This window comes from Rhincodon typus, chromosome 14, assembly GCF_021869965.1.
Source record: "Rhincodon typus isolate 14 chromosome 14, sRhiTyp1.1, whole genome shotgun sequence".
Classification (NCBI taxonomy): Eukaryota; Metazoa; Chordata; class Chondrichthyes; order Orectolobiformes; family Rhincodontidae; genus Rhincodon; species Rhincodon typus.
In genome coordinates, this window is record NC_063345.1 from 42,188,522 (window position 1) to 42,194,592 (window position 6,071).

The following is a 6,071-nucleotide window of genomic DNA, read 5'->3' on the forward strand; positions in this document are numbered from 1 at the left end:
TCAGTCTCCGACCCTCCAGGGAAAGAAACTCTTTAGGCCACAGACAATTGAGCAGAGTGGCAGGTAGGTTGCAAATGCAATTCACTGGCTTGTACTCTGAACTGAAGCACATTTTGAACAAATACATACACCTCAATGACAAAGGAAAGAGATCTTTAGGAATGCAAATTCACAATCCTGATGTCTTTGAAAAATTGAGGGATATTGAAAAGTAAATATTGTATGACAATGATGTGGCTTTCAAGAGGTTATTTTACCCTAGGTCTTTTTATGAAGAGAGGTTGTACGGCAGAGGCACTGAGCTGCCTCTAAGAAAGTAAAAGGAAAAGAAAAAGAGACAGACATAAATGGTAGAGGGCAAGGACGATAGACAGAGTATCAGGGAAAATAGAAACACAGCAGGAAAAGAACTGTTTTCTCTCCATAGATGCTGCCAGACCTTCTGAATTTCTGCAGATACTTCTGTTTTTGTTTCAGATTTTCACCTTTCACAGTCTTTTTTGTTTTTTTAACTGATCCTTATTACTCTGGATGAGGCTTTTGAGCTAAGCACAACTGGCTTACTTCCCCTTACCCGAGGAAGATGCCTCTGGTTACAAGACAAACAAAAGGTTATCTTTAGTGTGTACCAGAGACGTGGGTCAGAAATTCTGTATCCTTAGGAAACCTAACCACACATACCCAGAATTTTAAATGCTTAAGCAGCTTCTTCTTGATCCATGGATACATACATTTAAGACAGAAGCCACTTACGAAAGCCTCCATGAAGTAATTCTCCTTGAGGAGTTCTAGAACTCCATACCCTTCCCAATAAAAATGCACAAAGAAGAACAGAGAGGCAGCCATACTGACTGATGACTATGAGAAGATCAATTCTCCCCTGTTCGAGAAGAAACACTTCCCTAGTCATTCCCAACCTACTGGAAAGGATCAAGGTGGCAGTGGCAGATAGAAAACTGAGCACCCATGGGAGAGAGGGAATTGCAGAGAGGCCACCTCAGGACAGAAAGGGCACTAAGATAAAACGGTAAGGTCAAGAAGTTTGTCTACGTTAGCTGCTGAAAGGCAGGGCATGTCCAGCCCAACAGCTAAAGGTTATGGGAAAGATCAGTGGGATGCATTGGGACACACACACACACACACACACACACACACACACACACACACACACACACACACACACACAGAGAGAATGGGAATCCCTGTATAGGTACTCTTGAGAGTTTGGATGAAGTTAAGCAAATCCCGGAGAGCTACCAAGATTTTGCATCTAAAGAAAGGGTGGGCACGTTTTCACAGGATTTGGCAAGCGAGTCTGTAGTGAAACTGAGGATACTAGGTCCAATCAAACACAACTGCTGGGAAATGGCATGATCTTCCAACCAGAAAGTGTAGGAAGTGCCAATGTGCTGGTAAAATGGTTTGAAGTAGGGTACATGCCATTTCCCTTTATCAAGTCGCCTGGAGTATGACCTTCTGTTGGGACTTGAGAGTGTAGGAGTTGTACCCAGCTCGCCTGTGGACAGGATCAACCTATTTCACATCAATGCCTTCGCGAGGATCAAAGGCAGTAGCATCCCCACTGGTCTCCGAGAAACCTGTTGAGGTCAGGGAAACTGAACTACAGGAAAAAATGCCTGACACTTTCCCTAAAAGTGTGTGTTCACCTGGTCTATGGGCAGACACGGTCAGCAAGCAGGGGCTGAGATGGCGCTGTAAACAGAAGAACCATCGGTCTGATTATCCAAAACCTTTTTCAGGAGTCTAGACGACTCCAATGAGGTAACATGCAGAACTTCTTTGGCAACAGCCCAGCAAACTGACCCACTGTTAAAAAATACCAGTGCAGATTGTTCGCAGTAAAGCGGAGGTAGAACCAGTCTCTGAATAATGCTTCATTATAAAAAAAAAGGAGAAACCTCCCCATCTCCACTCACAGACCTATAAACAGCGAGTGGACATTGATCCACTAACTAGTGGTATCACTAAGGTACTGTCACAGCCAACTCATGAAATTCTGATGGCTGAGCATGCCTGTGTATGCAAAACCCAAATCCGTATCATCCAGCGATTTTACTGGCTATAGCTCCACAAAGACATGGTAAGATTTTGCAGAAAGTGTCATACCTGCCAGGTCATGGGAAAACTCAAACCTGCAATAAAACTTGTACCAATGGTTTCCATGTTGGCTTATGAGAAACCATTCAGCAAGGTGTTAGCGTACTAATCAGGACCCTGCCCAAAACAAACAAACTGGTATGTATACCAGAGATAGTAGGAACTGCAGATGCTGGAGAATCTGAGATAACAAGGTGTAGAGCTGGATGAACACAGCAGGCCAAGCAGCATCAGAGGAGCAGGAAGGCTGACATTTCGGGCCTAGACCCTTCTTCAGAAATGGGGGAGGGGAAGGGGATTCCGAAATAAATAGGGAGAGAGGGGGAGGTGGATAGAAGATGGAAAGAGGAGAAGATAGGTGGAGAGGAGACAGACCGGTCAAAGAGGTGGGGATGGAGCCTGTAAAGGTGAGTGTAGGTGGGGAGGTAGGGAGGAGATAGGTCAGTCCAGGGAGGATGGACAGGTCAAGAGGGCGGGATGACGTTAGTAGGTAGGAGATGGGGGTGGGGCTTGAGGTGGGAGGAGGGGATAGGTGGGAGGAAGGACAGGTTAGGGAGGTGGGGACGAGCTGGGCTGGTTTTGGGATGCGGTAGGGGAAGGGGAGATTTTGAAGCTTGTGAAGTCCACATTGATACCATTGGGCTGCAGGGTTCCCAAGCGGAATATGAGTTGCTGTTCCTGCAACCTTCGGGTAACATCGTTGTGGCACTGCAGGAGGCCCAGGATGGACATATCGGTATGTATACCATCATAGATATGGCTACCCTTTCCCAAAGGCTGTTCCCTTGAGAATAATGTTGAGCAAACTGAGCAAATTCTTCACTCTGTATTGTTTGCCCACCAGGATCCAGTCAGTTCAGGGCTCAAATTTCATGTACAAAATATTCCAGGAAATTCTGGGTAACCTGGGCAAGAGCCAAGAGAAGTTTCCAGCATATTACGGACAGTCATAGGGGACACTAGAAAAGTACCATTAGACCCTAATAAAAATCATCAGGACATACTGCCATGAGTACTCCCATGACTGGAATAAAGAGTTAGACCTTCTTCTGTTCATCACCAAAGAGTGCACCATATTACTCAATTTCATTTTATTTACGGGCATTATGTGCGAGGGCCTCTGTAGCTAATCAAGCAAAGGTTTTTAGAAGAAGGAGGCCATTCCAAGAGCAATTCTCGCAAGTCTATGACGTGGCCTGAGAACACATGAATATCTCCCAGTGATAAAACAAAAGGCAGGCAAACATACCAAGGTGCAGACCTTTCAGCCAGGAGTCTACATGTTAGTCCTCCTATCAATATCAGGTGAACCTTTAAAAGCCGGGTGTAGTGGCCTGTTTAGAGTTATGAGAAGCTTGGAGAAGTGAAATATCTGACTGGGATCCCAGATCGGGGGCAAAAGTTGAGTTCATAACAACATAATGAAGCAATACCACTGTGAGAAGGGGACAAGCAGATAATGATTTGTCTTATTGCTACTGACCTACAGGACAAAGTTATCAGCAAAAATGAATTGGGAGGAAACATAGATGAGATCCACATTGAACCTCTTACTGCCAAACTAATCAATATAGAAATACTAGCAAATGAGACTCATTATCTGCCCACTTTGTTCAGAACAGTGAGCAGACTTAAAGAGGCCATTCACTGAATTCAGGGGCTTATGCAGAACAAATCAGGCTGCAACACCCAGATGTAGACGTAGGAGAGACCCCAATCATAAAGCAACATTTGCACTGGCCAGGCCCAGAAAAGCTAGCCCAGATTCAGGAAGAAATTACCAGAGCACCACCTCGTTGAGCCAAGCAGCAGTGCTTGAAGCTTCCCTTTCTGCATGTGCCCAAACTGTTGGGATCAACAAGGCTCTGTATTGACTACCAAAAGGCAACAACAGGAGCTGACACTACCGAATGCCTCAGGTGGAATGTGGTGCAGATACAGTAGGTAAAGCAGCCTAGACTCAATCAAGCGGTACTGGCAGGTACCCTTGACTGCTGCACAAAGGAAATCACCATCTTCCTCAGTCCGGTTGTGTTAAATCAGTGCCAATCATGCCATTCAGATTCTAAATACTCCAGCCACCTTCCAAAGGGTAATGAACCAGATATTTGCAAGTTTATCCAACTGCACAGTGCACCTTGACAAGCTCAAGTAACATCTGAGAAACACACTCAGCAGCTGGAAGCCCCTCTTCCAGAAAATAGTCAGCTGACTTAGTGGTCAATCTCACAAAGAAGGAGTTTGCTGAGATTCAAGTAATCAATCTAGGACACGTAGTGGGTCAAAGACGAGTACTGCCAGGGCTACAAAGGTAGAAACAGTAGCAAAGTTCTCCATTGCCAAAACAAAACAATACAGGAAATTATGAGGTTCTTGAGAACGTGTTTGTCCCCAACTTCAGCATAGTAGCCAGGCTGTTGACAAACTTATTACCGAAAAACACAAAGCAGATGCCTGAGAAATGTCAAACTGCTTTTGAAAGGCTGAAAGCTATTTTAACAAACAAGCTTGAATTTGCAGCTTCAAAGTTTAATCAAATATTTAAAGGAGCCACTAATGCAAATGACATCAAGGTAGAGACGTCAGTAAGGTATTTCTCCAAAAAAGTCTAAAGAAACATCACAGCCACACAAGTGAAGGAAACACTGGGTTTATTACTGGCTCTCAAGTCTCAAGCACTTTGAGATAGACGTCCAAAATGGGTACAGACATCACAGTCTATACTGACTACAACCTGTTAACTTTTCTAGAACATTTAACACAGAGACTGCCAGATTATTTTGTGGGACTGGTTCCTTCAACTTTACCACTTATAAATCATCAAGAACGTCAGGAAATTGAGTTTAAGAGCAGATGGCCTGTCCAAATCTTAATTCCTTTTCACCCTTTGTAATGAAATGAGAATGACCTTACTTCATTATTCCTGAAAGGGAAGTACCATGAGGATAGATTAGAACCCCAAAGCACTATGGATAATCTTAAACTTATAATTCCAAAATGTGTTTTGAGAGACTGCTACAGACAAAAAAAACCTGCAGATGTAAATTTGCTGCTCTGGGAAAATCTTGCATGTGACCCATAGAATATCGTATCTGTAAAATGTTTGGGAAACTTCAAACAGAGGGAGATATAGAGAAAGAGAGAGAGAGAGAGACATAACAGGAAGAGATAAGGAGGGGCCTGACTATATTACCTCTATAAGCAGAAAGCCACCTCTTGTCAATATATTTTGTGTTTTGGCCTTCCAAGAATATGTAAAAATAGAGTTTAAAACAGGTTGCAATCCTGATTTCTGCACACTATTGGAAAATGGTGTGCTATTGAACCGAGGCACATGTGTGTCCTAGCCTGGGTTAGAAAGGGTGGAAAGGTCATAGTCAAAGAACCACCCAGTAGTAGTCATACCTGTGATGCCAGTAAAAAGACACTCAAAAGGAAACAGGAGAAGAGAAGGGCTTTCTCACTTAGACTGTTAACAGCCAACCATATCAAGAGAAACAGGACGAAAGGATTTCAACAACCTGCAAAAGCCAAGAATCCCGAAATCAACTGTTCAACAATCAATGTTCCTGCATTGACTCTTCACAAACCACCCAGAGTGACTGATCCATTTTTTTTAATTTCTCTCTTTTATTGGACTCACTTCTTATCCCTAATCTGTGTATGTGTGTGTTACGTTATTATTTCTTCTCTTAGTTAGTAACTAATAAACTAACTTTTAAGTTAACTCAAGAAGGCATAGTTAAATTGTCTTCTAAAACATAAATTGGGAGACAGGCATCTTCTTAGGAGGAATCCTTGTTAAAGTAATGCTGGAAAAGCTCAGCAGGTCTGGCAGCATCTGTGGAGAGAAATCACAGTTAATATTTTGGGTTGAGTGACCCTTCTGTTCTGAGGAATATTAACTCTGATTTCTGTCCACGGATAATCAGAGTTAATATTCCTCAGAACAG